Source organism: Gorilla gorilla, chromosome 15 (genome assembly GCF_029281585.2).
Source record: "Gorilla gorilla gorilla isolate KB3781 chromosome 15, NHGRI_mGorGor1-v2.1_pri, whole genome shotgun sequence".
Lineage (NCBI taxonomy): Eukaryota > Metazoa > Chordata > Mammalia > Primates > Hominidae > Gorilla > Gorilla gorilla.
Window position 1 is genome coordinate 82,756,681 of NC_073239.2, and position 22,931 is coordinate 82,779,611.

Genomic DNA, 22,931 nt, shown 5'->3' on the forward strand with positions numbered 1-22,931 from the left:
ATCCCTACCATCTTGCCAGAATTCTCTGGCCTCTGACTGTTGCTTCTTCAAGCTCCTCTTCTATCACCTCTCTGGCTGGGTGCTGGGAATCTGCTGATTCCATTGTGTCCAATGGCTTCTTAGAAATTATCATCATCGTATAAGAATACAAAACTTCTGTGAAGGGGCTCAGAGGTACAAAGTAACTTAAGCTCTTAGAACATAAAAAAGAGAATAATGAAAAAGATTTACAAACAGATATAAAGAGGTGCTTTTCCCAGTGAGTTATGATCCTGGGCCTGGCAAGATAGGTTGTTTATCCACATTTTGCATTCTTCACACCAGTAGAGAGCAGTTCTCACAGTTGGGTGTCCAGCTCAGTAATCTGTCGGTTTTGCCTGACTAAAGTCACATCATTGATTGATGCCAAAGCTTGCTCAATTAAAGGTTCATTTTTCTTTTGGCTGTTGGCAAATGCAACATTGATTATGGGTTATTAGCATCCACCCCCTCAGATTTCAAATGCACTGGGAGCGTTTGCCTGCATACCAACCACAGCAGCAGCACCTAGGGCCTGGAGCCACCTTTCTAATCTGGGCCCAAGGACACCTCCAGTGTGTCTGACTATAGGGAAGGGATTTGCTCAGTCAGGTCCTTCCTAGGAAGATTAAAAGGAAAAAAAGGATCTTTTCCCAATCTCCTTCCCATTCCCAGCCCCCTACCCCCACCTCCAAGCCAAGAGAAATGGTGATATTTTGTGATAACATCTGGGCTCTTTTTACTTGTTGGTTCATTCATTCATTCATTCATTTATTCATCCATTATGTATTTTTGAGTGCTGGCCTGTAGGGGAAATGAAAAAAGCACAGAGTCTATGGAGAGATGAGACTGAGTCTCATAAGCCCTGTGTGAAAATAGCCTCCTTATCGCAGGAGTACCTAAGCAGATTGTGGAAACTGAGCCCGCCGCTGTGGCCACATCTTCCCATCACGCCCCTTCCTCTGCAGTTCTCTGAGGAGACAGCAGCCAGCAGCCCCGTCTAATCAGACATTTCTGTCTAAAAAAATAATGCTCCAATAGCCTTTCAGTTCTCACTTCCCATCTTCCACCTTGGAATTTCCCTATGGACAGCATGTCCTCCAGCCCCTCCATTCACCCCTCGAGGCCTTGAGGCAAGCCTCATTGATGCCAAGGCTTTCCAGGAGGGACAGCAGCTTCTCTTCCCTGCAGGGCTGAGGTCCCTGCAAGGAGCCCTCTGGTGGGATGGAGTCCATGTCCCCGAGGCCATCCCTCTAGAGTTTCGTTTGCGTTCTTTCCTCTGCTCCTGATGGGACCCACAGGTCTCTACTGTTACGCAGTACATTGGCTTCCTTGGGCTGCTGAAACAAATTGCCATAAACTTAGTGGCTTAAAATAATGCAAATTTATTATCTTACAGTTCTGGAGGTCAGATGTCTTACTGGTCTAAAATCAAGGTGTTGGCAGGGCTGTGTTCCTTCTGGAAGCTGTAGAGGAGGTTTTGTTTCCTCGCCTCTTCCAGTTCCTAGAGGCTTCCTGCATTCCTTGGCTTGTGTCCTCCTGCTCTGTCTTCAAAGCCAGTAGTGTAGGATCATCTCTCCAGTGCAGGATCATCTCTCCAGTGTAGGATCATCTCTCCAGTGTAGGATCATCTCTCCTCTCTGAGCTCTGCTTCGTCATCCTGTTTTCCGACTTTGACCCTTGCTCCCACCTCTTGAGAGGACCCTGTGATGACACTAGACACACCTGGGTAATACAGGATCATCTCCCCATCTAAATCACATCTGCAAAGACCCTTTTGCTATATAAGGTAATATTCACAGGTTCTGGGGATTAGGACGTGAACATCATTTGGGGGCTATTACCGTATCTGCCACACCCAGCCCTCATTATCCTGACCAAGGCAGGGAGAAAGCCTCAACTCACCTCAGCTGAGACAAGCCTGACATTTGTCAAAATGATAATACTTATGAGAGTTAACATGTAGTGAGTGTCTGCTTCAAAAATCTCAGGCCCTAGAAGAGCTTTAGATACACGTTCTCATTTAATTCCTCCTCAACATCTCAGGTAGTTGAGGAGACTGAGGCATGAGAGGTTAAACAGCTTACTCAATGGAATCAAACCAGAGAGCGTCAGAAGCAAGCAGCACATGGCTTCCTTGGAAAGGAAGGTCACCTGGGAAGCTAGCGGAGCAGAGAGATAAAGACTTATTCCCAAATATTGCCTGCAACAGCAGAACTTTAAGGATTTTATATGAAAGGCAGGGGATAAAAGTTCTCAAACGCCTTTGTGGCCAGTGTCAATTAAGCACTATCACTCTAGGAGGTTGCTAATCAGACATTTCTGTAGAAAAAAATAATGCTGCTGAAGTAAGCACAACTTCTCTATGAGCTACAGAATAACTGTCAAGTTTGTTAGTGGAAATTCTTGCCCCTCTTTTTCCTCGGTGGTTTGTTCAAGACTCTGCTGCAAAAAATGCCTCAAGTGCTTTTTCTAGCTACAGTCCCCAGACGGGTCTCTCATCTCCTTGCTTACTTTTAGTGGCGATGTGGATCTTCAGGAGTCTAATTTTCCTTTTGGAGGAGAGCTAGCAAATCTTCAGAAGAACTCTGCAATTCTATAATCCTTCTGACTGCCGGGTGAAATATGGGCCTGGAGACAGATTTCGCAGGAATGAAAAGGTCTCACAGCTACTTGCCCTAAAGAATGTGAGCCCATGGAGAATCCAGGAAATGAAAATAAAATGCCCAGTTTTGATATAAGGCCAACAAGACAAATCTTGTGCATGGTTCAGTGTTAAATAATGTCCTTAATCCTCAGCCCTTGGGACCCGGTGTCTCCATTGAATGTCGATCAGCTTGGGTCAGAGTCTTTGCCGTGGCTGGACTGGCATTCAGGGCTGTTTGCAGGCACAGTAAATATTTGTCCTGTCAGACAGCGTCTGGCTGCTCACATGTCTTGTTTAAGAGATAAATGTCAGGAACCTCTCTCTTTCTCTCTCTCTTTTTGGTGTGAACTACAAGGAGGTATACAGACATCAATATCATTCCCACTTGCCTAACAACTGTGAGACCTCAGATAAAGATGAAAATCTTCGGAGGTCTCATATCCTGATTGGGTTTGTGTCAAGTCAAAGTGAAGCCACCCCAGCCTCAGCAATATACATGCCATTGATAGCACAGCCTGTTCCAGGCCAGAAGCAGTTTCTGTTCTGACAAGTCTGTGTTATTAAAAAGTTAAGGAAAGCAGAGAAGGGAGTACAAAGATTAGATTTTTCAAAGATGAAATTACAAAGTTAATGGCACTGAGCCATCTGTTAGGAGAGGTAAGGAAATCCATAATGAATTTAGGAGATATCAGGAATCCACAGGAAGGATGAACCTGAGGAGGAAAAGGGAAGAAGAAAAGGAAAATAAGAGCACTTCTGCCTTAGAGATATTATATCATGATTACAGGGATCAAGGATAATTATCAATTAGAAGGAAGCACACATTAGGGTAATGTGTCATTGCTGCAAGCTAAAACCGCATAATTGGAAATGATGACATCACATGTTCCTAATTACACATTCATAAATATGTAGCAAGTGATCCATGGGGAAACTGAGGCAAGGTTTTTTTTTTTTTTTTTTTTGGAGACAGAGTCTCACCCTGTTGCCCAGGTTGGAGTGCAATGGCGCCATCTTGGCTCACTGCAACCTCTGCTTCCTGGGTTCAAGCGATTCTCCTGCCTCAGCCTCCCGAGTAGTTGGGAAACAGGCACGTGCCACCACGCCCAGCTAATTTTTTGTGTCTTTCATAGAGATGGGGTTTCACCATGTTGGCCAGGCTGGTTTCAAACTCCTGACCTCATGATCTGCCTTCCTTGGCCTCCCAAAGTGCTGGGATTACAGGCATGAGCCACTGTGTATCTTTCTCATGTGTGTGCTTATAGAAAACTAGGGGTGATGATTCTGATTGGCCATTGGGAGCTTCTCTCAGGCTGAGGAAGGGGGGTGAGAAGTAGCAAGAGACTTTCCTGATTTTGGAGGGAGGGATTTAGGTGCTTACAATAATTATTCCCATTGCCACTAGGTAGGGCCACTCTGAGGAACCGCCCTGGTGAATGAGGTCCCATGAGACTCAGGAGTATCTGTGGTGAATATTTTGCTTCCAGAATGAGTGCCCTCCCCATACAAAAATTAGGAAATGAGCTTTATTAGAACCATCTTGTGTGCCTCTGAAACCGAGGGATGAATTGTTCAGTGCTTAAGAATTTATAAACTACATTTCACATAACACATGTCCTCATGTGGTCCTCCCAGCAACTGTAATGGAAAGTTTAGTCATTATTCCTGCTTGACAGTCGAGGACACTGAGAGCCAGGGAGTTGCATGATTACTCAAAGTTACACAGCCAAGTAAGTGTCAGAGCAGGGGAGGACATGGATTCCTTAACTCTAAATTCTGATGTATTTCCTTTGTTTTGTATTTCCATTTATTGCCCCATCTGGCCCATTGTCCAGTTGGAACCTCTCACTATTTCTGCCTATGGGGCAGGAGAAAAGCCGGAGCTTTGGTCCAGAGGCTTCATTAAGACTTTCGACTGAATGTGGAGTGAAGGTTCTGGACCTCCCTGACACTCTGATGAGGATCCTCATCTGTACTGTCTGTCTCGCCCAGGGCCTTGCCCTTCCCATTAACGCCAGGCCTTCCTTAGTCTTCACAAACATGGGCCAAAGTATATAAACACCCTATAATCAGCAGTTGATGAGGATGTTTATTCATTCAACAGATGTTTGCAGAGCTCCACACTGGGCACTGTGCCAGGCACTGGCAATCCAAGTGGTGCTTATCCTCATGAGCTTATGAACGCATCGTGTCCATCATTTGATATGAAAAATTATCTGTATCAAATAATTAATAATTACTTGATAATAATTTGATGTTAATCAAATTATTAACATAGGAAACATACAAATGGGGAGAATAACTATGAAGGAAGAGAGTGCTGTGTTAAAGCAGCATATATCAAAGAGAGCTGAATGAGGAGGAAGAGAGAAGGTAGGCGCAACATGCTCCACTTGCTCTCCAGGTCAGAGCAACCTCTTCTAGTTGCTCTGATCCCTAGAGAGCCACAACACTGTGGCTCTTGCCCTCTGACTTTTGGGTGGGTTTGGCCAATGGGAGACACTAGCGAGAGATCAGAGAGTGAAAGGGGAGGGGTAGAAGTGTTTCTAGCCTGGCCTCCTCCCCGTTGGGCTACAGTTTAGTGGTGGTGTGCTCCTCTTCTGGGGATCACAGCTGCTGTCAGGAGACCCCTCTCCTACGGCTGCATTGTCCTCCTCTTGCTCCTTTAGACCCAGGGGTGGCAACAGGGTCCAGCTCAGGGTGCTTCTCCAGCCCTTGCTGGTTTCCCTTGACCCCGTCTGGATGCTGTAACATGCCCCTTCATTAAACTCCTTTCACTCGCCCTCTTGGAGTATGCTGTCTGTTTCTTGCTGGGACTGTGATCAATACTAACAGCTACCCTGAAGAAGTGACTTTTGATTGAAAATTATCCAAGAGAAGAATTTGGGAGCGAGGAATAGAGTGTACTCGTAGCAAAGAACACTGTTGGCTGGAGTGAGCAGGACACATTTGAGAAATGAGAATGTGGCTGAGTTTAGAATAGAAGGGCCAGAGTGGTAGAGATGAGACTGGAAAGATAGGTCAGGGCCCAGGACCTAGGTATACAGCTGTGCAACCTGTGCACTGCACAACTTCAAGCGGAGCTCCACACAAACTATGAGACAAATGGAGGCCCTGCAGGGGCCAGACCTTGTTGGATCTTATAAGCCATGTTAAGGATTTGGACCTGGATTCTAAGAGCAATAAAAAACCACTGAAGGGTTTTAAGAAGGGTAGGGAGGGAGAGAGGGAGGGAGAGAGAGAGGAAACCAAATTTGCATTAAAAAACATAACACTCAGCTTCTGTTCATTCAGGACAGAAAGCTCTGTGAGGAAGACTTCTTAAGAGGTCAGTGTTGTTGACCAAGTGAAAGACAATGGTGGCTTGGAGAGGGGTAGCAGTGAAATGGAGGGAAACAGATCAACTTAAATATTTCGAAAGCAGAACAGTGTACTTGTTGGTGAATTGGATGTAGAGGGTAAGAGGGAAAGAGGGGTTGTGGGTGGCTCCAGATGAATTCTGGCAGCTGGTTAGATGATGGAAACCCTCTTGAGCTTGGAGAACCAAGTCAGGATCAGTTCAGCGGCAAGGCTGTGACGTTGGTTGCCTTGAGGTATCTAAGGGAGCCTTCAAATTCTGAAACACTGCTGGGAGCACAACTGAGGCAAGGACTGGAAACTGCTGGATTTAGCAACTTGGAGATCATTGGTAGCCTTCGTTTTTTTTTGGTGGAGTAAACAGTCAGATTGGGGAGGTCTGAGGACTGAGTGAGACATGAGCAGATGTTGTCAGTGGGGCTGGACAACACTTTTGAGACACTTGGTTACGACAGGGAGGAGAGAGGCAGGGTGCCAGTTGACCAATGAGGATGGGGTGAGAGAGGTTTTTTTTGTTTGTTTGTTTTTTGTTTTTTTTTAATGGGAGCACATTCTTCATGAAAATTCAATGGAAATATAGAGCTTGCATGTACAAAAGAGAAAAAGGATCATTGAAAGTAAAGATTCCTGAGAAGGAGGGGTTGATGGCATCCAAAAATAGGTAAGAGAACTTGCCTCAGATTGCTTTGATTGAACTTTCTTACAGGAGAGGGAAAGGAAAAGAGAATGCACGTGGATGTGGGTGGATTGTAGCTCTGAATGTGTGACTCTGAAGGACTTTCCAGATGGTGGTTCCTATCGTCTATACGAAGCAGGAGACGTCATCTAGGCATCACCTGCTGAGAGTGAGGGGTGATTGTGAGTGGATGTGAGCATACGTGTGCATGCACAACTGTGTACATGTGTGTCTGAGCTCCTATGCTCATCCAGAGTTTTAAAAGAAGCCTAGAAGATTTGACATAATATAGTATTAGGTAGAAAGTTCAAATTGATAGGACCAGGAGCCAGTCCCAATCCAGTGCCAGGCTTATGGGCAGGACATCAGCACTTATTGAAGAGAGCAGAGGAGGCTGGGGCTCCTTGAGCATGGTTTCCATCTTTTCTCCTGCACCCCACCTGCTCCTTAGGGACAGCAGATGAGGAAAGAAAACCTAAGGAGGTACTTAAAATGTTACTGTGATATTTATAGTGTTGTGATGAAAATAGAAAGTCTGTGGATGTGGCTTAAGTGTGGGGAAGAGAAATTGATCACCCAGGGATCCTGTGCTTCTCTGAAAAGCTGATCTGTGAAGAATTCCTTGTTAAGATGTTAACACATGGATGAGTGATGTGCATGTTTCAAGACCACAAGTTGAAGGGTCAGGACTTGAATTAAGAAGGCAAGTTCATACCTGTTTATAACAGTGGGATGTTTTTAATAATATGTGCTGTCTGTTTGAGGGGTAGTTGTATACATTACTGCCAGGAAGAATTTAACTCCCCGGTCCCGATGCTTCCATGAAGAAATGTTAGCTCTACTCCTTAGGAGGAAACAGCACTGGAGAGACACTGCTGATTCCAAGGAAGCCCCCTTGTCTGCAGGCCAATGCCTCTGTCTCTTATCCGTCTCTACTGGCTCCAAAGCTAATCTTTTAGACTCCATTTTTTTTTCTGTATCTCACTTGCTCAGATCATGAAAAGGAGAGGGGGTGATTTATAGCCCTCCCTCAAACCAAGCCAGTCACAATTAAGGGCCTGTTAGTGCCAGGCTTGGATTTTCATACATCATCTTATTTAATCTTAAAACACCTTGCAAGGCAAGTGTTTTTAATTCCCACTTATCTCATTTAATCCTTACGACAACCGTATGGGATCTATGTTATTAACCTTAATTTAGAAATGAAGAAACTGAGGCTTAGAGGTGTTAAGTAAATGAAGTCACTCTGTGGGTAAGTGGCTGGTTTCAACCCAGTGTTTTGTTAAAGGCAAACAAAGCCCAGGCTCCTTCTCTATGCCACACTGTAGCTGACAGGGACGCATTTTCAAGTCCAAGTCTCAACTGAAGTTGTGAGATTTGGCGGGTCTGGAAGACCTCACTGGAGGTTGTGATTAAAGTTAGAGTCCTGTTCTATACCTGTAATGATGACTTCTCCCACCTCTCCACAGCCCCTCCTGCACAACCCCAAACTCTCTTTGGAGGTGGTTATTGAATAGAGCAAGACCCGTGCTATGACAGTGCAGATCACAATCACACTCATTCAGAAATGAGTTAAGACCCCTACCTACCCTGCTTTTCTTGCTTCAGCCTGGCATATCTTCCTTAGGAAATCGGCACTTACCTAGAGCCCCCTTTGTGCAGAACTCAGTGGCTAAGGCCACGGGGATCTACAAAAGCAATGGGAGACACAGTGGCTGCTTTGCTGAGCTTTATTTCGGGACTTTGTGTGCATTAGAAACTAACATTTTTTTCCAACAACACAATCCCCTCCCAGGTTTTCCTCCATTTGCTGACAAATAACTTCCTCAAGAACAAAGACTGGGACCCAGACTTGAGTTTTTGGCTTGGCCTAAGTTGGGCCCCCAAGTGCCCTGTGGTCTCCTCTCCTCACTTCCCTTTTATTTCTGGGGCCTGGAGAAGGATTTGGGCTCAGTGCAATCAGGAGCTGAGGCAGATTTGGAAACTGCTTGGCTCAGAGCCACTGGGATTTGGACCCATTAAGGCATGACTCCAGTTTCCTTTTGCAATCTCTCTTGTAACTCTCCAGTTGGAATTTGTTTAAATTGTCTCTAGGTTGTACTGCCTTGCTTCAAAAGACTTGTTTCATTGTGGAATAAAAAGAGTTTTCATAAAATGTAAAGGCTTATGCAAATCGTGTCCTCTCGCTACCATTTCTTCCTTCCTAACCCAATCCCTGCCGCCCTTGACTGCAATTCAGAGGCTTTAGAGTGGCCAGAGAGGAGCAGGAATCTGTAAGCAACTATGACCTCGACCACTGCTTACTGAGCACTTACTCTGTGCCAGGAACAGTGCCAAGCTTGTTACTTCATTATCTCATTTTCCTTCTCAATACCCTTACGGTAAGCTGTTATTAATATTCTTATTTTAATATATTAAATAACTTGCTTAAGAATACATAGCTTCAGAAAGGGCCAGGATTTTACTCCTGCTCGCAGAACTGGAAATCCAAGGCCTGTGAGTGCTGTGCTTTCCAGTGAGATGTCTCCATAGCCAAGAACAAGGATAATGGGGCTTGAGAGTAGAAGGACAAAAAAAAAAAAGAAAAGAAAAGAAAATATGAATCACCATGATGGGACTTCCTCAAAGAGGCACAAGACTCAGGACCATATCCTGGGTAGTGAAAAGGTATGAACTCTGTGGTCAGAAAACTGGGTTCAAATATTACTTCTGGCACTTAGAACTGTGCAATTGCAGGCAAGATATTCAGCCGGTTTTAGCCCATTATTATTGCCTTATTGCCATTATGGCAACAATAATAATAACAACAATAATAATTTCCAACAAATCTTACTACCTAGTTTATTTTTCATCTTGTATTTTTTATTTCTGGTGTATATATGAATGTATGGCACTTGGGAAATGCCACCAAAATCATAGATATTATTTGTAATTCAATCATTTATTCAACAAGTATTTACTGAGTGACTACACAGTTATTACATTGATTTTTGCCCCACAGTTACAGTGCTTAGGGCTTAAGAACTTTTCAAGTACCTGCAAGAATGTTAGAAACCTAAAATTAAATTATTAACTCCAAGATAGAAAGCAAAATTTAATAAATGCTTAATTGAGTGTCTATTAAACTAAAATTATGTCAACCAGTTAACTGTTGACAATGCAATGCTTTTATAACTATATATAAATAATAAATATAATAGAGTTTACACCACAAAAACAAAACAAATTTAACTGTTTATGGATACTTTTTTAAGATAAAACCATGACTGTCAAATAAATATACAAAGTGAACATATGTCAAATATTTTATTTAACTTATTAATTCATGAGGAAATCAGTAAGATGTTACAAGTAGTTCAAAGGAGAATTCAAAGAGTAGAGCTATATGTAGGTCATGAAATGAATTTACAAATAAATGCAAAATTGGCTTTTTCCATAATTGTTGGGGTGAGGTGGGATTCAATTGTTCCTCCACCAGACAGAATTAATTTGCATGTTTATAGAAAAAAATTGTTTACATTGCTATCATTTTATTTTTATAACTTACAGAGTGGTAAAATAGCTCAAAGATAGGATAGGTCTAAACCACATAGAATTAGATAAGCCAAAGTGGTATGCTCTAGACAACGCATAGTTTTCCAATAAAAACATCCAGTAATCTCTTTGGTAGTTTTTAGTACATTTCAAAGTCTTTCACAATTTTTTTCTAACAATCTCCTTCTTCCCCTTGTGATTACATAATCTCAAAGAAAGAATTCTTGATCACAAAATAAGGCTGATTTTAATTAGGTTTAGCCTGATTGTTTACATAGATGCAGCAAGGATGTTAATTAGCATATCGTTTTTCTTAAGTTTGCCAGTCTTTGCAAATCTTGAGCTATATAGTACTGAGCAACAACTAATGCTACAAAATTAACTTATGTCTGGGAGTTTTCATAAAAATCTCAGATGGGTTTAAAAGCCTCTACTATTTACTATCTTGAGGCTAGGAAATCAATTCCAAGAAACTCTCTCTACCAAATTTCACCTGCAGTACCTATGAATTTGGGTGAAATCCTCTTTTCTTACGGTCCCTGAATATCCTAAAGTTACTGGTGTACTAGAAAATGACCTTTCTAACAACCGGAAAGGTGGGGACTCTGTCAGCCAGGAACCAGGCCAGTTTTCCTGGGAGGGCTTTGTAGGCACTGATTCTCTAAGTATGACCAACTTCTGTTTGTTAAAACAAACTGGTGTTCATATCTGATTAAATGAGCACCATTCTCAGATATGACACTTCAGATAAGGCCTTGATTGTACTATCAATTATTTAATTATATTCTGGTGAAAAGCAGGACCAATTCCTACCAAAATTATGCAGATAGCTATATTGCCATGAAAAGTAAGGAGGTTCTTTAAGAGTTTCTGAATTCTGGGAACTCAGTGAGAATCAGATATTTAAAATCTGTTTCTTTAATTTTTTTTTTTATTTTTTTGAGACAGAATTTTACTCTGTCACCCAGGCTGGAGTATAGTGGCACAATCTTGGCTCACGGCAACCTCTGCCTCCTGGGTTCAAGTAGTTCTCTGCCTCAGCCTCCTGAGTAGCTGGGATTCCAGCACCTGCCACCACGCCCAGCTAATTTTTGTATTTTTAGTAGAGATAAGGTTTCACCATCTTGGCCAGGCTTGTCTTGAACTCCTGACCTCATGATCCACCTGCCTTGGTCTCCCAAAGTGCTGGGATTACAGGTGTAAGCCACTGCGCCTGGTACCTCCCCCCCAAAATTTTTTTTAAAATTATACTTTAAGTTCTAGGATACATGTGCACCACACATGGTTTCTTCAATACCTATTTATTGAGAGTTTTTAACATGAAGCGGGGTTGAATTTTATTGAAAGCCTTTTCTGTATCTATTGAGATAATAGTGTGGTTTTTGGTTTGGGTTCTGTTTATGTGGTGAATCACATTTATTTATTTGTATATGTTGAACCAACCTTGCATCCCAGGAATAAAGCTTACTTGATTGTGGTGGATAAGCTTTTTGATGTGCTGCTAGATTTGGTTTGCCATATTTTGTTGAGGATTTTTGTATCAATGTTCATCAAGGATATTGGCCTGAAGTTTTCTTTTTTTGTTGTGTCTCTGTCGGGTTTTGGAATCAGGGTGATGCTGGACTCATAGAATAAGTTAGGGAGGAGTCCCTCCTCCACAGTTGTTTGAAATAGTTTTAGTAGGAATGGTACCAGCTTTTCTTTGTACATCTGGTAGAATTCAGTTGTGAATTCATCTGGTCCTGGGCTTTTTTGGTTGGTGGGCTATTTGTTACTGACTCAATCTCAGAGCTCATTATTGGTCTGTTCAGGGATTTAATATCTTTCTGGCTCAGTCTTGGGAGGATGTATGTGTCCAGGAATGTGTCCATTTCTTCTAGATTTTCTAGTTTATGTACATAGAAGTGTTCATAATATTCTCTGATGATTATTGTATTTCTGTGGAGTCAGTGGTAATATCCCCCTTCTCATTTCTGATTGTTTTTATTTGGATCTTCTCTCTTTTCTCCTTCATTAGTCTAGCGAGTGGTCTATCTATTCTATTAATTTTTTTCAAAGAAAACAGCTCCTGGATTCATTCATCTTTGGATGATTTTCTGTGTCTCAGTCTTCTTCAGTTTAGCTCTGATTTTGGTTATTGCTTGTCTTCTGCTAGATTTTGGATTGGTTTGCTCTTTGTTCTCTAGTTCTTTTCGTTGTGATGTTAGGTTGTCATATAGAGATCTTTCTAACTCTTTGAGGTGGGCTTTAAGTGCTACAAAGTTCCCTCTTAACACTGCCTTAGCTGTGTCCCAGAGATTCTGGTATGTTGCATCTTTGTTCTCATTAGTTTCAAAGAACTTCTTGATTTCTGCCTTAATTTCATTATTTACCCAAAAGTCATTCGGGGGCAGTTATTCAATTTCCATGTAATTGTATGGTTTTGAGTGAATTTCCTAGTCTTGATTTCTAATTTGATTGTATTGTGGTCTGAGAGGTTGTTTGTTATGATTTCAGTTCTTTTGCATTTGCTGAGGAGTCTTTTACTTCCAACTATGTAATCTATTTTAGAGTATGTGCCATGTGGTGATGTGAAGAATGTATATTCTGTTGTTTTGGAGAGTTCTGTTGATGTCTATCAAGTCCATTTCATCCAGTGCTGAGTTCAGGTCCTGAATATCAATGTTAATTTTCTGTCTCAATAATATGTCTAATATTGTCAGTATTGTATTAAAGTCTCCCAATGTTATTGTGTGGGAGTCTAAGTCTCTTTGAAGGCCCCTAAGAGCTTGCTTTATGAATCTGGCTGCTCCCGTGTTAGGTGCATATATATTTAGGATAGTTAGGTATTCTTGTAGAATTGAACCCTTTACCATTATGTAATGCCCTTCTTTGTCTTTTTTGATCCTTTGTTGGTTTAAAATCTGCTTTGTCTGAAACTAGGATTGCAACCCCTGTCTTTTTCTGTTTTCCATTTGCTTGGTAGATTTGTCTCCATCCCTTTATTTTTAGCCTGTGTTGTCATTGCATGTGAGATGGGTCTCTAAAAGACAGCATACCAATGGGTCTTAGTTCTTTATCCAGCTTGCCACTTGTGCCTTTTAATTGGGGCATTTAGCCCATTTACATTCAAAGTTATTATTGATATGTGTGTGTTTGATCCTGTCATCATGATGTTAGCTGGTTACTTTGCAGACTTGTTTATGTGGTTACTTTATAGTATCACTAGTCTGTGTACTTCAGTGTGTTTTTGTAGCAGCTGGTAACGGTCTTTCCATATTCAGTGCTTCCTTCAGGAGCTTTTGTGAGGCAAGTCTTGTGGTAATAAATTCTCTCAGCATTTGCTTGTATAAGAATGCTAGTGATTTTTGTACATTAATTTGGTATCCTGAGACTTTACTGAAGTTGTTTAAAAACTTTACTGAAGTTGTTTAAAAACTTTACTGAAGTTGTTAAAGAATCTTATTTCTCCTTTGCTTATGAAGCTTTATTTGGCTGGATGTGAAATTCTGGGTTGGAATTCTTTTCTTTAAGAATGTTGAATATTGGCCTCCAATATCTTCTGGTTTGTAGGTTTCTATTGAAAGGTCCACCATTAGTCTGATAGGCTTCCTTTTGTAGATGACCTGACCTTTCTCTCTAGCTGCCTTTAATAATTTTTCTTTTATTTCAACCTTGGAGAATCTGATGATTATGTGTCTTGGGGATGATCTTTTTGTGAAGTATCTTAGGGGGTTTTCTGCATTACCTGAATTTGAACGTTGGCCTCTCTAGCTAGGTTGGGAAAGTTCTCATGAATGATATCCTGAAATATGTTTTTCAAGTTGCTTATACTCTCTCCCTATTTCTTTAAGGGACAAAAATGAGTGATAGATTTGGTCTCTTTACATAATTTCATGTTTCTTGGAGGTTTTGTTTGTTCCTTTTCATTCTTTTTTCTCTATTTTTGTCTGATTGTCTGTTATCAGAAAGCCAGTCTTCAAGCTCTGAGATTCTTTTCTCCACTTGATCTTTTCTGCTACTAATACTTGTGATTGCATTATGAAATTATTGTAGTGTGTTTTTCAGCTCTGTCAAGTAATTACATTCTTTTCTATACTGGGTATTTTATCTGTCAGCTACTGCATTGTTTTATCATGATTCTTAGCTTCCTTGGATTAGGTTTCAATGTACTCCTGTAGCTCAATGATCTTCATTCCTGTCCATATTCTGAATTCTATTTCTGTTATTTCAGTCATCTCAGCCTGGTTCAGAACCCTTACTAGAGTGCTGATATGGTTGTTTAGAGGAAAGAAGACACTCCGGCTTTTTTAGTTGTCATGGTTCTTGTGTTGATTCTTTCTCATCTTTGTGGACTTATGTTCCTTCTATCTTTGAGGATGCTGACCTTGGGATTTTTTTTCTTTTATCCTATTTGATGACTTTGAGGGTTTGATTTTGGTGTAAGGTGGATTCGGCCAACTGGCTTTGTTTCTGGAAGATTTTAGGTGGCCAACACTCAGATCCTAACTTTGAGACTGCACACTCTAACTCTGGGGGACTTGTATTGGGCCCCAAATTTGTTCTCTGGCTCCTTGAGGTTAGGAATCTACTTTGCTGGTTGGGGGTGGGGAGTGAGGTGCTCCGACGCTGCTGGTCACTACATTCCGATGGGTGGTGTCAGCCAAAGCATTTCTTAGTGCAGTGACAGTGGGATCCTTCCTCATTCATACATGCCAGCAGCGTCAGTAGTGGCAGCTGCGGCAGGGTGCTCACAGGTGCAGGGGTGCCTGCCTCCCTGCAGGCGTTCACCACAGTGGCGGAGGCAATGCAGCTGTTGAGGACCCTGCTGGCAAATGTGTGAGCAGTCACATTGGTGGTGGTTTTGGCTTGGGGTGGGATGCCGGTGGGCACAGGTCTGTGTGACTTCTCTGTGCTCTGTAAGCAGGAGTGGTCTAAAATCAGTGTCATTTCAGTTTACAAAAGCAGAGTTTACTAAATTGTCATGGGTTAAAGAAGTATAAGAAGAGAGGGAAGTGGCTTTCTTATAGATTCAGAAAACAGAACATTAAAACAAAAACAATATTCCAGCTAACCCCAATAAAATTTCCCTTATCAGTATATTCAGTCCTATAATTAATTCTTGTTCCTCTGGATCTTGGGTTAGCAATCTCAAGAAGCTGTCTGCTTCTCAACTAAAAAGAGTTCTAGAAATCTTGCCTTAGCCCACAGGTGCAGTCTGAGTGTTGTCTAAGTTATGTTACATCAGAAGACTGTACCCAAGAGTCTATTCTTTGAAATGTCAATAGTTTGAAGTACCTAGTATAGTCCTTTTCCGGGAAGCTTTATTTAAGACATAAACTCTCGCCTTCACTTTATAGCATCACCTCAGGGATGTATTAGAGTAAAACAAAAACCATTTGTAGGTAACAGAGACATATGGCTGTGGTTAATTTCTTTCTTTTTTCCTTTTTTTTTAGGGCTGTTTTGCTTTTAATGAAGGCAGATACAAAATGCATCAATGCAAAAGAATCTTTTATATACTCATTAACATAGTGAGTAATGTAAATTACATTTTGATAATGTAAAATACAGTATGTTTGTTAGGCCTCAAAAAAGAAACCACAGAGTTAGCTGCAACTTAAGGTAACTAGAAAGGCTCCTTAGGTTGTTTTTACCCACCACCTTTATTATAATAGTTCTAAATGATATCTGGGGAGGGGATTAAAAAATAATACAAAGCTCTTTTCAGCTGTGGTTCAAAGAACTCTAGTGAAGCTGTATGGCAATGACATTGTGGGACCATGAAATTTCCCCAGAAGTATTTCTAATAATATAGGCAGTTAAGAAGCTTAATAGTTTCAAAGTCTGGAAAGCAGCAAAAATATCTTAGAAAATTTAAAAACATTATAAACCTCTCTTCTCTCCTACAGAGACATTCTAAAGCATGGACATAACTTTAAGGATATTGAAAAAACATCAGTAGTTTTCATAAAGCTTCAATGAATACCCCAAGGCACAAGTGTTGAAAATGGTCTGTTCACAAAATGTCACTGCGTTGTACTTTTGGAGGTACAGATATACTGTGCTTGCAGTGAGAGGACAACTTTATCCCTAGTTAAAAGCACCAGATGTGTCAAGCTCAGCTTCCATTTACACAGGATGCACCCAAAATCCCTACGATAGTGAATGGTTCAAGTACTAGACCACATTTCCAACGTCTTGCCTATTTGCTTAGTCGGTACTGAGGTTCTTTTATTTTTTATTTTTTATTTTTATTTTTTAAATTTTATTTTTTTATTGATCATTCTTGGGTGTTTCTCGCAGAGGGGGATTTGGCAGGGTCATAGGACAGTAGTGGAGGGAAGGTCAGCAGACAAACAAGTGAACAAAGGTCTCTGGTTTTCCTAGGCAGAGTGATTGTGTCCCTGGGTACTTGAGATTAGGGAGTGGTGCTGACTCTTAACGAGCATGCTGCCTTCAAGCATCTGTTTAACAAAGCACATCTTGCACCGCCCTTAATCCATTTAACCCTGAGTGGACACAGCACATGTTGCAGAGAGCACAGGGTTGGGGGTGAGGTCATAGATGAACAGGATCCCAAGGCAGAAGAATTTTTCTTAGTACAGAACAAAATGAAAAGTTTCCCATATCTACTTCTTTCTACACAGACACAGCAACCTTCCGATTTCTCAATCTTTTCCCCACCTTGCCCCCTTTTCTATTCCACAAAACTGCCATTGTCATCATGGCCCATTCTCAATGAGCTGTTGGGTACACCTCCTAGACGGGGTGGTGGCCGGGCAGAGGGGCTCCTCACTTCCCAGTGGGGGCGGCCGGGCAGAGGCGCCCCTCACCTCCCGGACGGGGCGGCTGGCCGGGCAGGGGGCTGACCCGCCCACCTTCCTCCCAGACGGGGCGGCTGGCCGGGTGGGGGGCTGACCCCCCACCTCCCTCCCGGACGGGGCGGCTGGCCGGGCGGGGGGCTGAGCCCCCCACCTCCCTCCTGGTCGGGGTGGCTGGACGGGCGGGGGGCTGACCCCCCCACCTCCCTCCCGGCCGGGGCGGCTGGCCGGGCGGGGGGCTGACCCCCCCACCCCCCGGACGGGGCAGCTGGCCAGGCGGGGGGCTGACCCCCCCATCTCCCTCCCGGATGGGGCGGCTGGCCGGGCAGAGGGGCTCCTCACTTCCCAGTAGGGGCGGCCGGGCAGAGGCGCCCCTCACCTCCTGCACGGGGCGGCTGGCCGGGCAGGGGGCTGACCCCCCCACCTCCCTCCCGGACGGGGCGGCTGGCCGGGCAGGGGGCCGACCCCCCACCTCCCTCCCGGACAGGGTGGCTGGCCGGGCGGGGGGCTGACCCCCCACCTCCCTCCCGGACGGGGCGGCTGGCCTGGCGGGGGCTGACCCCCACCTCCCTCCCAGACGGGGTGGCTGCCGGGCGGAGGGGCTCCTCACTTCTCAGACAGGGCGGCTGCCGGGCAGAGGGGCTCCTCACTTCTCAGACGGGGCGGTTGCCAGGCGGAGGGTCTCCTCACTTCTCAGACGGGGCGGCCAGGCAGAGACGCTCTTCACCTCCCAGACAGGGTCGCGGCCGGGCAGAGGCGCTCCACACATCTCAGACAATGGGCGGCAGGGCAGAGGCGCTCCCCACATCTCAGATGATGGGCAGCCGGGCAGAGACGCTCCTCACTTCCTAGATGGGATGGCGGTCGGGAAGAGACACTCCTCACTTCCCAGGTGGGATGGCGGCCGGGCAGAGACGCTCCTCACCTTCCAGACTGGGCAGCCAGGCAGAGGGGCTCCTCACATCCCAGACGATGGGCGGCCAGGCAGAGACGCTCCTCACTTCCCAGACGGGGTGGCAGCCGGGCAGAGGCTGCAATCTCCGCACTTTGGAGGGCCAAGGCAGGCGGCTGGGAGGTGGAGGTTGTAGCGAGCCAAGATCACGCCACTGCACTCCAGCCTGGGCGCCATTGAGCACTGAGTTAACGAGACTCTGTCTGCAATCCCGGCACCTCGGGAGGCTGAGGCTGGCGGATCACTCGCGGTTAGGAGCTGGAGACCAGCCCGGCCAACACAGCGAAACCCCGTCTCCACCAAAAAAAATTCGAAAACCAGTCAGGCGTGGCGGCGCGCACCTGCAATCGCAGGCACTCGGCAGGCTGAGGCAGGAGAATCAGGCAGGGAGGTTGCAGTGAGCCGAGATGGCAGCAGCACAGTCCAGCTTTGGCTTGGCATGAGAGGGAGACCATGGAAAGGGGAGAGGGAGAGGGAGCCCGTGGAAAGGGGAGAGGGAGAGGGAGAGGGAGAGCCTGAGGTTCTTTTAAACCCTGTAGGTCTGTAGAATATTTTGAAAGGCCGGAACTACCCTGAAAATAGTCTTGAAATAATACAGAGCCCTTCTAAAAGAGCTCACTGGATACTTTAATAACATTTACAGAGAGAAATAAAGACAATAGCTGAGTTTCTTTCAAGTGAAGATGAAAAATAATGTAGAACTAGCGTGTAGGCTAAAATGTTTGGTAGTTAATGTCAAAAATTGCCAAGATTGTTAATGTATATTTTTGGTAATCACTATTGGCCAGGTTAATTTTTTTTGTAAAATACACAATATGTTAACAGAACAGAAAAATCATTATTTTGACCACTAACAGAAGAAAACCCACAGCAAGAGAAGCATCTATAGGGCAATTAAAAGTTAGGGAAGTTTACTAGCTTTAGAATACATCAATACACTTCGATTATAGAAATATTTCATTTTTAAGACTAGAGTGCTTTAATGTACTTTTAGTAACAACCCAATCTAAGGAGACTTGGAGGCTTGTGAAAAAGACGGGTCCACCAAGTTGCTGCATTTCTAGTGTAGGGTGGATTAATACTTCTGTAAGAAGGAAGGAACTGAGTTACCTCAGCATTGCTAAACAGGGTTTTTCTTTTAAACGGTAACTCAGTCTCATGACTCACCTCACTTCACTAGTACAAAATTAGGCAGGAGAAGAACTAAGCTCACTGGTTAGACTCAGAAACAATGATTTGGCAACCTGTAGTCACTCAGCTCATGATGTGTGATGATCGGCAGAAAACTGCTCAACTCTTGCTGTCCATTCCTTCACATCTGCAGAGGAGTTTGATGTAACCACTTCTCTTTATCAACTTAAGCTGCATACAGGCGAAAAGGTCACAAACTGCAGGGAGGCCGAAAAGGTCTAGGAGGAAATTATATTCCTCCTGTAGAGGTGAATTAAGTAATACTTCCTGGGCCTTCTTTCCAAGCAGCCACTTGTCTTTGGCAGAGGATAACTGGCTGAGGTTGCCCATCTTCTGTCCTGGCAGGACCCAGTCAGCTGTGTTAAAGGGACACCAGAAAGTGGTCATGGGGCTTTTAGGCTTTGGTTTGCCAGCTCTGTCTTCCTTGGGACTTCCTTTTTTGTATGGCGGCCAGATGAGTCACTCTGACAGCTGTTCCTTATGACTTGGAAGGAATCAGAAATTCTAGAAGGAACCATTACCTTTAGTGCCTGTGTTCTCTTACTTCTTTTCTAGAAGGACAGAGCCACATGTTCAGGGAATCTTTATGCTTCTCAGGCTCAGGTTTGGGTTCCTCAGGCATCCCATTTTTATCCTTTCCTTCTTTCTTCAGAAGCCACTTGCACAGAGCTTCCTTCTCACAATTCTCATCACACACACACTTTGCAAAGCTTGTGCAGGGCTCATTGGCTTTGCACATCTCCTCTACCTTACATGGGTCATGATGCTTCTGGACAAGCCAATCCCAGTAACCACGCTGGGGGTGGACAATGGTGTTTTGGCCTCCAAGTGGTCATTCAGGCAGTTCAGATTGCCAGGTTTTCAATCTCCACCCCCTTGGGCTTGTTGCCCTGACAGTTGGTGCGGGAGTTGGTCTTGACAAGCCAATCGTTCACGTTGTAGGACTGGCACAAATGCTTAAACTTCTCACTGGTTTCATGACTGCCATTCTCAGGCTTCTCCAGCTTCTGGGGTTCCTAGGGAGTCACCAACCAATCTGATAGATCTGTCTCATCTTGTTCAGGAAACTCTTGATCTTCAGTTTCAATGGAGAAAGAACTGGTAGTGGAATGGCTGTTACACTTTTGATAACTTGGTTTTTCAGGAACTTCCTGTCGCTGACTCTTGAGGAGCCAGTTTTCTAAGCCCTTTAGGTTTTCCCAGACACTACTGAAGAAATTGCAGGCTCTGGCAGAAGTCTGACTATTCTCCAAGGTCTGCTTTTGGGTGAGTCAGTCCAGACAATCACTGGCAGGTTTGCTTCCAAGGAGCCATTTGCTGAGAGGAACAGTTGTGATGCTGGATTCTGCTCTTGCATTGGGATATAGCCTCGTTTCTCCAGGAAAGGCCCAAAATTTGATGAACTAGCATGAACCATCAAGTGCTCAGGAATTTGGTTTTGAGAGACACAAATGTGGTGATGGTCTGAAGCAGAGCAGTTGTGTCTGCTTCAAAGAGTAGGACAGTTGAATATTCAGGCTTAAAGGTCAAACTGCCCAGTCTCTCCAGGCACACAGAGACTTGATTGGCTAGAGCTTTGTTTTGGGTACACTCTAATCAATTATTCTTAATTATAGTCACCCTACTCTGCTATCAAATGCCAGAACTTATTCCTTTTATCTAACTGTATTTTTGTACCCATTAACCAACCTCTTTTTATGTCCCCTTCCCACTCTTCTTTGCCTCTGGTAACCATCATTCTACTGTCTACTGCTATGAGATCCACTTTTTAAGCTCTCATATAAGAGTGAGAACATGGAATATTTGTCTTTCTGTGCCTGAGTTATTTTGCTTAACATAATGTCTTCCATTTCCATCCATGTTGCTTCAAATGACAGAATTTTATTATTTCTTATGGCTGACTAATATCCCATTGAGTATATGTACCACATTTTCTTTATCCATTCATCTGTTGAGGGCACTTAGGTTGCTTCCAAACCTTGGTTATTGTGAATAGTGCTGCAGTAAACACAGTAGTGCAGATATCTCTTTGATATACTGATTTCCTTTCTTGTGAACATATACCCAGCAGTGGAATTACTGGATCATATGGTAGTTTTATTTTTAGTTTTTTTGAGCAATCTCTGTACTGTTTTCCATAATGGCTATGCTAGTTTACATTCCCAGCAACAGTGTGTATGTATGTATGAGTTCCCCTTTCTTCATATCATCTCCAGAATTTGTTATTTTTTGTCTTTTTGATAACAGCCATTCTAACTGGGATGAGATGATATCTTATTGTGGTTTTAATTTGCATTTCTCTGATGATTAGTGATGTTGAGCATTTTTTCATACACCTACTGGCTATTTGTATGTCTTATTTTGAGAGATGTCTATTCAGCACATTTTAAAATCTGTCTATTTTTAAATCTGATTTTTTTTGCTAAGTTGTCTGAGTTCCTTGTATATTCTGAATATTAATCCCTTGTCAGGTGAATAGTTTGCAAATATTTTCTCCAATTCTGCAGATTCTCTTTTCACTCTGTTGTTTTCTTTGCTATGCAGAAGCTTTTTAGTTTGATATAATTCCATTTGTCTGTTTTTACTTTTGTTGCCTGTGCTTTTGATGTATTTTCCATAAAATCTTTGTACACATCGATGTCTTGAAACATTTTCCCCATGTTTTCTTCTAGTAGTTTCACAGTTTTGCATCTTACATGTACATCTTTAATCAATTTTGAGTTGATTTATTGTAGGTGGTGAGTGATAGGAGTCTAGTTTCATTTTTCTGCATATAGATATTCAGTTTTCCCAGCACCATTTATTGAAGAGGCTATCCTTTACCCACTGAATGTTCTCAGCACCTTTGTTGAAAATCAGTTGGTTGTAAATACCCAGATTTATTTCAGGGATCTCTGTTTTGTTCCATGTGTCTTTTTATGCCACACCATGCCCTTTTGGTTACTATAGCTTTGCAGTATATTTTGAAGTCAAGTATGTTGCCTCCAGTTTTGTTCTTTTTGCTCAGGATTTCTGTGGCTATTTGGGGTCTTTTGTGGTTCCATATACATTTTAAAATTGCCTTTTATATTTCTGTAAATAATGCCATTGGAATTTTGATGGAGATTGCATTGAATCTCTAGAACACTTTTGGTTGCATGGTCATTTTCACAATATTAATCCTTCCAGTCCAAGAACATGGTACATTTTTCAATTTGTTTGTATTCTCTTTAATATCTTCCACTGGCATTTTATACTTTTCCTTATAGTGATAGTTCACCTCCTTGGTTAAATTTATTTCTAGATATTTTAATTTTTTAATAGCTATTTTAAATGTGACTGTGTGCTTAATTTCTTTCTCAGCTGGTTTGTTGTTGGTGTATAGAAATGCAACTGATTTTGTATGTTGATTTTGTATCCTGAAACTTTCCTGAATTTGTTTATCAGTTCTAAGAGATTTTCTTGGTGAAACTTTTAGGGTTTTCTATATGTAAAATTATGTTGTCTGCAGATAGGGTCATTTGATTTCTTTCTTTTCAATTAAAGTGCCTGTTATTTTTTTCTCTTGCCGAATTGCCCTGGACTTTCACTACTATGATGAATATTTTTTTTCTCTTGCCTAATTGCCATAGGACTTTCATTACTAGGATGAAGTGGGCATCCTTGTCTTGTTCTAGGTCTTAGAGGAAAAGCTTTCAGCTTTTCCCCATTCAGTACAGCTGTGGGTTTGTCATATATGACCTTTATTGTGTTGAGGTATGATCCTTCTATAAC

General features: G+C 42.9%; 1 pseudogene; it reads right to left on the minus strand.

Annotated features, from left to right (window-relative positions):
• Positions 1–19,299: 19,299 nt before the first annotated feature.
• LOC101126139 (nuclear receptor coactivator 4-like) lies at positions 19,300–20,610 on the minus strand (annotated as a pseudogene).
• Positions 20,611–22,931: the final 2,321 nt, after the last annotated feature.